The sequence below is a fragment of the Larimichthys crocea genome, chromosome I (assembly GCF_000972845.2).
Source record: "Larimichthys crocea isolate SSNF chromosome I, L_crocea_2.0, whole genome shotgun sequence".
Classification (NCBI taxonomy): Eukaryota; Metazoa; Chordata; class Actinopteri; family Sciaenidae; genus Larimichthys; species Larimichthys crocea.
Genome location: NC_040011.1, coordinates 37,239,599 through 37,249,420, shown reverse-complemented (window position 1 = coordinate 37,249,420; position 9,822 = coordinate 37,239,599).

Here is a 9,822-nt window from a genome sequence, read left to right as displayed (position 1 = left end):
TTTGCTTTATTATTGTTAGATTTGTACTGTCCACACTTCAAATTCCCTTTCTTGCATCGCAACAGTAAATAATTTATCTGTATTGGCTATGTAGTGAAAGTTCAGGACATCTGTTTGAATTTTTTAAACAAACATGAATCTTTCATCTTTTTCTTCACGTCAGCAGATCTCGGGGAATTCTAAAAATGTGCATATGGCTTTTACAGAGAGAGAAAGAGAGAGAGAGAGTAAGACAGAAAAAAGAGAGAAAGAGAGAGATTAGCCATGACTTATTTACATGTTCATATCAAAGTTGATACAGGCTGTTCCCCTCAAGTGAGTTTAATGGCCCTGGCAGAGTAAAGGGGGGCCTAAACAGGCCTTGATTTCAATTTGTGCCTGGATACTGTTTTCCTCTCTGGATTGAAGCTCCAATCTGTGGGAGATGGATCTTCTGTCAACCAATCAAAGAAGGAGAGAGGAGTGTGGTTCTTTTGCAGCTCAGAGGAAGTCGGTGCATAAGTGCTTATCAGCTGTTTACAGCTCGACGGTCAGTCTGGCCTATACCCGAGGAGCCTTGGATGTTGTGGCAAGAGAGGCCGTGTTTGCTTGATGGTTCTGATATATAGTCTATCTGATGGAGAGGGAAAGGTCTCCCCAGGGATAGCTCTGAGCTCGGTGTGCTGTCTCTTAGAATATCATGGCTCGTCACAAGTTGCTGTATAAAGAGGAGTGCCTTCTTCTCTAGCTTTCATGTTTTATTTAAAATCTTACTCAGAGAGTGCTGCTAACTCATTGAATGTGATCTATCACAGCGTTGCCTTTCCCTCTTCTTTTTCCAGGTCTCTTCAACCCCCCCTCCCCCCCTTCTGTCTGCGTCTTTATGTTTGATCATTACACAGCGTATGAGGATGTGTTTCAGCAGTCCAATATGAACAAGGTGTCAGTCAAAATGCATAATCCTCGTGCAGGAATTTGATGAGGATTAACCAGTCGAACAGCACTTTAGGTGCATCAAAGCCACGTAATTAATTGCACCCTTTCAGAGGAAACTAATCCTCCGCCCCAAAGCTTAGTCGCTGTCATAGTTTCAGCAGTTCCCAGGTGCTCATTGGGTGACTCATTTTTTGTTGTTGTTTCTTTTTCTTTTCTTCAAGATGAACTGTATTGATTCATCTCGGTAAAAGCCAGCTTTCTCTCACAAAGCAAACATGTGAGGTGAGGCTCTGTGTTTGGAGGAAAAACATAATATTCCAGTCAAACTGGCTCAACCAGAACATCTGCAGTTTTTTTGGATATCCACATGCGCTTGTGTGTATATGCAGACATGCAGGAGAGGTGTTCACTCTCATTGTCTGACAAAGACCAGCTGACAGCAAAGGTGATATGTGAATGGTCTGCATGTGTGTTGTCACTCTGGTTCAACTGACTCAGACATGACTGCCTGAAAGCCTGGGAATGTAATTCAGGACAAAGATGTGTGCAGAGCAGCAGGCAGTCCTCCACCAGATGCTTTCATTAACATCCATCCATGAAGTAACTTTGCAGTTCTTCCACCCACAGTTTGCTCAGCCCGGTCCTCCTCTGCCAGCAGATTGAATCCTATAAATATTTCATATTTGATAAATAAATGAAACAACCTCTTTTCTTACTTCTGGGTAGTGCACTAAGTTGCTCCCCTAACTACGTATGCAGGAGCTTATTATCGCAGCTCTGACATTGTATCAGACATTTTCTAAATGAGGTTTGGCTCAAGGACATTTTCATTTATATTTCAAATGTACATCATTCGTATGACTCTAACAACAGAAAGGTTTTTTTCCAATGGCAGATGCTCCTGTTCAGTTATTGAGGTAGATTTAAAGATGTCTTAAAGCTTTTCATGAATAATATACTGTTCTGTCGTCTCCTAAAAAAGAAGCTACATTCATTTCTGCCTTTACAGAAGTGACATATTAGCCCATCATGTCATGAATGACCTCTTTTGACAGTTGGGTCCCTCCATACATTACTCACATGGGATGTATGCTATTTACAGCTACCTTATTTGTCAGACTGCAGGCAGTGTGCTTCAGCAACACTCTGGGTCACTTTACGCTACACCTCACCTTTGTGTTTGTATCATAAAGTAAGTCAACCTAACTAAAAATGTAACCTGAAGGAAGTGGGCCTGAGGGGGGGCGGGACATCAGCTGTGAGCCAATTACAGCTGAAACACCTGAGCCAGAGTAAATCTTAAGCTTTTGTGTTGCGTGGGAGATTTTTTATTTATTTTTATGCAGGAACGATGATGCTGAAGTCTTTTGGTGTGCAAATGCTCCAGCAGCTGTTTGAGTTGGAGATGTGCATGAGGGAAACTAAAAATAGGACGTGCACACCTCTGAGCCAGCTGCCTCTTCACTGCCTGTGGGACTGCCTTTGCGTCTCCCCTCTCTCCTCTTTAAGTCCTCTTGTTCTCCTCCCTCTCGCAGAGTGGCTGTTGTTACCCCTCTTTCTCCATTTTCCTACCTTTCAAAGTACCTGAATCAAATCTTGTGTGTCTGGCCTGTCCTGTGCTGGCATGAAAGACCTGAAAGGGGACACCGCTTCTCCTCACTGTGGTCCATTATCCAACCTGATGGGAAACTGGAACACTGTGGTACAGCACTGATAATGTCTCCGTCCCATGAGTCTTGTATCCAATTATTCAAAAAGCACACAGAAGTTTATATTCATCCCAAATAAAGGTGTAGTCTGGTGGCAAAAAGGATATTAATATCGGAAAATGTGGGTTTGAAAAGGATCCTAGAAAATTGCCAAACATTTTGGTGTTCCAAGTTGGCGGGACATCGTGCAGTTGGAGCTGCTTCCTACTCTTTTCCTGCTTTAATAATAAAAAGCTTCTTTTCTTCTCAACAGACAAACTTCTCATCTGACATTTGACAAACGTTTAGACAATTTTGGCATTTCTAATAGGTCTGTGCAACCACATAAAAGAAAAATGCTGGCAATACTTCAAAATTGACCAGATAGCTTCGACTGTGTAACTAAATCCTGAGTTTTCCTTTCTGTGGCCCAAAAAATATCCAACCATATCGCCAGATAAAAACATCAATAATGGACATCACATCACATAAACAGTATGGGTGATATAGGGAATGGTTGTAGTTAAATATGGCGATGGTAATGTTGTGGTTAGCAACTAAAACACTTAGGGAAACATCATGGTTCCAGATAATTCACCCATCCATTTTCTGTGACCACTTATCCCCATCAGGGTTGCAGCTCACTTAGGGGGGTTAGAGGTGGGGTACACCCTGGACAAGTCGACAGTTCATCACAGGGCACATAGAGACCATTCACACTCACTCACATACTGACAATATAGAGTCACCAGTTAACCTCTTTGGTTGGAGAGAACCCACAAAAACACGGAAGGACATCCTCCAGACAGAAAGGCCCCAGCCGAGGTTCGAACACAGAACCTTCTTGATAACCACTGCACCCCCGACAATAAAAAACGCAAAAGTTAATCGCAGGTCTGTAACAGGACGTCAGTTGAGAGTCTGGACTTGCTACACACTCATCCACACCCTGACTCTTGTGTTGAATAATGACACTGAATGAAATTTGTGAGGAGCAGGATCATCCAATATGGATTTACAAAGAAAGTCAGCACTGTTTTTGAGTCAATCCCTTACAAACTATCCCAGCAGGAAATATATTAATCCACAACTGGAAATAGTTCCCAGCAAACATTCACCTTCATGAAACTTTATATCTGTGAGCTGTTTTAAAAGATTTATGTCTGGAGGAACTAATAATAAGAAAAACATAGAAAAACTATTGCCTTATCTTTTAAGTGGTGCAACACGCCAAAAGGCATTTGTAATTCTGCAGAGCATCAAAAAAAAGTAAAGCAGCATTACAGACAAAGACTTGCCTCTTTTCCATGAAAATTCAGCCTGGCCTGTACGCATGCATGCTGCATGGCCTATGAATAAGAAAAGACATTGCCTCTATTTATTGTCCCTCAAGACTGTGTGAACAGGAAAATTCTCTTTCACAAAGTAAACGCAGTAACATGATTACGATGGCCTGCCGTGTGTGTGTGTGCACGGATGATGAAAGTAATTCTCATCTGAAAATGACTGGCCGAGTTTCTTTTCACTCATCTCCCGTGGAACAAACCCCCTCCAATCACACCCTTTGATGTGCTTTTGTGTGTGTCTAATTCCCATTCGGTAGGCACGACGCACGTGTCACACCGTTTGCTTGGTATCACTTTTGGAGAAAGACTGGGAGCATTCAAAATAGGTTACGCAACCTTCTTCCTTTCTCTCACTGCCTCATCGTTATTCATGCACATCCATTACAAAAAAAAAAAACAAAGCATCTGTGATACAGTGCTCCAACCTACGGTGGATGACGGGAAGAATGAAGGTTGAAGATATACAAGAAAAGGTGAGCATGTATGTGAGAAATAATGAAAATGTTAAAATGTTTCTGTCAGTCAAGCGTCACTATCCTGTGACATTCTTCGATAAGTAGCGGATGCGGTCTTGTCAGGGATGCAAAGTGTGTCAGAAGTGATTAAGGTGACACTGAATGTCATCTAGAGACCAGATCAGGACTCCAATTCAACCGTGAAAATAAACTCTATCCTGCAACAACAAGACCGAGAAATGTTACCCACCCCTTGGTTTATGCATCTGCTCAAGGCTCTCATACACACACACACACACACACACCATGCTCACTTGCTTGTCATGGTTTCAGTGTTTTCTCACTGTGTTTTAGCAACACCATAACACTTTAATGTAGATTTCTAATCAGTTATTTTCCTACTGAACAACTAGATAGTGATCCCGTGGTGCTGTTTCTCTATGTCTGTATTTCCTCGAACAGCTCTGATCCTGCTTGGCCAAGTCTGTAGTCTCCTTTATCTAAAGTTAATCACACAGCAGACCTGTCCCTGACTTATGGTTGGCACCCAAACTGTGAATTTATCACACTCATACTCGCAGGGCAGCTCACCGTCTGCCCGCTGCCCCATAACCCACTCATCTTTCCTCCTCTTTCACCTTGGCTTTACTTAACTAAGACCTCTTGCGACTTCAAAAAAACAATTGTCCAGATGTTGATATTTCACCCAGAAAAATTAGACTTGAGGACTTAAAAGAAACGATAAACAGAGCAGAGATTTAATCAGCGTTCCCTATGAGGCTAAATCTTTTGGTTCAGCTGCGTAAGAAGCTTGTAGGTTAAAACCAGACGAGTAAGCTCTTTGATTGTGGGCTGTGATAGACTGTGGGCTGTCTCACGAGGGTGACTAATTAACAATGCCCTAATTTGGAAAAATCAGTCATTCTTTAATGCAGAAGCAGGCTTTGATTTAATACCACAATCAAAATCATCCCAATCACCCAGGCTTTCAGGGTCTGCAGGATTATTTTTGAGTTTGTTGCCATGGCAATCAAGTCGGTCTCATCATGGCGTTTCCAGAGCGTAGTGAAGGATTAGATGGTGATGTCAGACATCTGTGTCAAATCCGTCTCCGGCTCATTTCAGCCATTTGTCATGTTCTTAAATGACAGACGACAGCCTGACACTAGCAGAGGAAGTGAATGCAGCCCCATGATGAGTTTTAAACTCTTGTTTATACCCCACTTTCTTTTTCCCGACGCTTCGCTTTCTGGCTCCCTATCCCCCACCCCCCTCACCCTGAGGTAATATGGCCTTTGAGGTAAATACCATTTGTTTTGTGGCTTTTCTATGATGGCTGAATAATGGCTTGAAGTATGTGGCTAAATGAGAGTCTCAGGTCGAGGATGGGGGTAATCTCGCCTTTTTTTCTGAGTGGTGACACAGGCCAATAGAGATTAATGAGAGAGCAGGGATCTTAACACTTTCACTGCTACAAGAGAAACAGCAACCGCTCGGCTCTGTGCTGTTTACACAATTCACTGGCCCTGCTTTGCTGAAATATAATGGCATCAACTTTGCGCAAGTCTTGATTAAAAAAAATCAAAAGCGTACAGATGATATTGTAGGCAGGATTTTAGGAATGTTAGGTCCCCCATCATGATCTTACCATCGCCTGTTTCCTGTTCTGCCACCAGCAAAATCAAGTTTTCATGTATCCTGTAAAATATCTGCTGGATAAATTATTTTACAGACATGGTTATTGGTTCTTCTAGCACCACCAGCAGATGGTTTTGCATGAAATGTTTGTATGGATGGGTTGCCATGAAATTTTGGAAGCACATTCATGTTACCTTCAAGGTAAATTGCACAAGCTTTGGTGATCCCTTAACTTTTTTTCATACATTCAATTAAAGGTCCAGTGTGTGGGATTTAGTGGCACCTAGCAGTGAACTTGCAGATTGCAACCAAATGAATACTCTCACCTCACCCTCCTCTTTCAAGCATGTAGGAAAAACTCTGACTGCAAAATTCATATAAAAAGCAAAAGGTCATATCTAGATCAGTGTTTGGTTTGTCTGCTCAGGGCTACTGTAGAAAAATGGCGGTTCAACATGGCAGACTCCATGGAAGAGGACCCGCTCTTGTTTTCAGGTGATTACACACTGACAACATACTAATAAATATTGCATTCAATTCCTGCCAACAGATACATACTACTAAATTTTACACACTGGACCTTTAACAGCTGGTAAACATCCATCTATAAATCCATTTACTGTAACTGCTTATCCTCATCAGGGTCATGGGGGGATGGAGCCTAACGCAGCTGACTGAGTGGTGGGCTAGATCCTGGACAAGTTGCCAGTTCTGATAAACATGCTAAACCTTAGCACATTATCCTTGTCTTGTTTCATTTATTATTGAATTATATTCTCTGTATTTGTATTAAATGTAGAGTCTACATGTTTTTTCTTCTCCAAACTGTCAGGAATAAAATTTAAGAGGGGCTTATACTGAGTCAGGGAGTCAAAAACTACTCAAACATTTCTGTAAAATATCCAACAAAATGTCATGACCTCTAAAAAGTAATTGTTTCCCAGACTTTATGTTTTTTATATTTCCTTCTTTTTCCCACAGGCTCCGTTGTCAGTGTAAGCACCATATCTTTATTTGGCTGTGTTCATTGTTGTTATTGATTTGTCATAAACTGACCCGGGAAGGTTTGTACTAAATCACCACTACAAACACAGTACAGATTATATTCACTAAATTTTATATTTTTAGACCCGATATGTGCCTTTAAATCATCTGTGCAGATATGTTAAGTGCACTGTTGATAATCACAGAGCAATGGTAAAAGGTCAGCTGATGTGGATGCAACATGCCCACCATCTGTGTGCAGCATTTAATCTCTGGACAGATTAATCCCGTACTCCATGAGGGGCTTCTTACATGTGTAACGCACCCAGTCCTGTAAAAATAATCAATGATACCATTCAAAAATACATCCTGCAGTCCTGCACTGGAAGGTGACAATGAGATAATTATTTCTCCAGAGAGAAAAATGGTGTTTAATGAGTGTAGCTCAAATATTTGGCATTAATATGCGGCTTCTGTTGTGTATTACTGTACTCTTCATGCTTTAAAAACAACAGATTACCACTGAAAATAGATTGGATTATATTCAAAGACAGACTTCCTCACTGTGGGTTTGTGTGCCACACGATAGTCGCCTCGCAGCAGGGATGACTGATTCGCTCCAATATGAAACTGATTTCAATTATGGAAAATTCAGCACATTTTTTTTGTGAAACGACCTCCAGCAGTTATTGTTATTCTATCAGTTTCATGTGAGTTTTAAGCTCACATCACACAAGTTGAGTGAAGTGATTTGTTTTTATTAAAACAGAGCCCCTCTGCATCGCCTTTGGAGTCAAATTGAATAGTGAGATTATTTCCTTATACAGTAACAGGCCTGTAATGCGTTCAGAGCTGGGTTTCTCTCTAGGCCCTCGTTAAGAGGCGTGAAAGAAATTAACAGCGAACAGAGTCTTTATCTCTCTTATATGCTAAAAAGGGTTACACATCAGGAAAAGTGCTCCGAAGCTATTTGAGGATGTTTTATAAAGCAACGACCCCTTAAGGTATAGTTCAGGGTGTGCAATCCTAATTGCAAGGCACGGGAAAATGTTGGGAGGAATTAAGAATTATGTTCCCCTACTGATTATTTAATAGCCCGTTACATTAGCTGAGTGCAGCACATTTTGACTGTACAGTATCTGGCTCAACAGAAAAGTGAGATCTTCAGTCTTTGCTAACAACGTCCTGACAAACTCAAAGGATAAAAGGTTATTAAAACAACCTCCTAACAGACTTACTGTATATAAGAAGGTGAATAAGTCCTCATCATAACTGTTTACCTGTCCTGCTGTATTCATTGTCTGATATCACGGCTCACAGACAATCAGTGATTATTTTCTAGATTTATGATACAGTGTCCTACAGTATTTTATCCTCTGCAATATAGTCTGTACTCTTCCTTTGATTTATAGTAGCTGCTGCCCTGCTCAGCTGCACACACCGCTGTGAGCACCTTTACTCTGCGGTGAGGCAGCGCTGATCAGTAGCCCTTGGTGGTGATTTATGAGCAATGGGATTTCCGGTCAGAACAGCTTAATTGAGCCTGTATATTCTCCAGAGCAGTCCTTGAGAAATAGGGATAAGGTAATGAGGGGAAAAATGACGAGTGAAAGACACTTTGGCTGTAAATCAGTCTCCTTACAGCTGCCAAGAGAAAACGTTTAAAAAAAAAACATTATGTACACCTGCACAAATGCTTTGGGGCTTCAAGTTCACTTCACTGACCTCATAACAAGGCAGTGGAGTGGCTCTTCTATCGCATCCTAAATTTTCTCCTTTTTTTTCACCCACTGGTTGACTCTTTATCCCAGTGGGAGCCCAGGTGAGCATGGGTAGGTGCTCAGCTTGCTCTCTTCTCCACTCTCCTGCACTCGCTGCTGAGGACTCTTGGATATTTTTGCCCAATTAGGAGCTTTACAGCCGGATTCAGCACCTTGTTTTTGTGCAGCGCAGGAGGCTGAGTTGATCCCCCAGGGGGTTGGATGAATATCCAAGAATGCATGGAGCTGCTGCACAGATAATACAGATATCTGTAAAAGCTGACGGTGGTTGTCGAAGGAGGAGGTGAATGACTGTGTGTCCGTCGTTGTGCCTCCGTGCTGGCGCCAGAGCAGTGAACTGAGGGAGGAAATAGGGCGCCAAAGGAGTGCAAAGGTAGACTCCCTGTGGACCCCTGAACCTGCTGAAGTCAGCACTATTGACTGACACCTGTCATTGCAGTGTATTTACAGTGTGTGTGTGTGTGTGTGTGTGTGTGCGTGTGAAGGAAGGCTCCTTTAGTTTCTATTCATAAATACATTAATAGACTGCTACCATGGCTACAACTTTCAATTCAATTTAAACTTCATTTCAGACTCACAAGAGGGTCGATACCTCCATGACTTTAATTTAATTTTACTGTGAGGTGTTTCTATATTATATATAATATTTTGGTTCCCCTTCACTGACAGATTCTAGAAATACCTCTGAGCCTAGCACATCACAGTTCGACAGCACAACAAACTACCGGTACATACAACTGAATCAACTCTCCACTTTCAACAAAAACTGAACAATATCACCTTCATGAAGGGAAGATTTATCGCATTGCTTTCATTATATTTAGTTAGGTGTACCTGATAAACTGGCAACTGAGTGTACTGTAACTGTTACAGTTTTTTCACACTTCTAAGGCTTAAAAACACTTTCAGTCCACAATATTGTAAAACAAAGAACAAACAAGAAAATTACAAAGAAATTAAATGGTTGTTTCACCCAAATGTACCAAGACTAGAACATCTAATGGTGCAGCGGGCA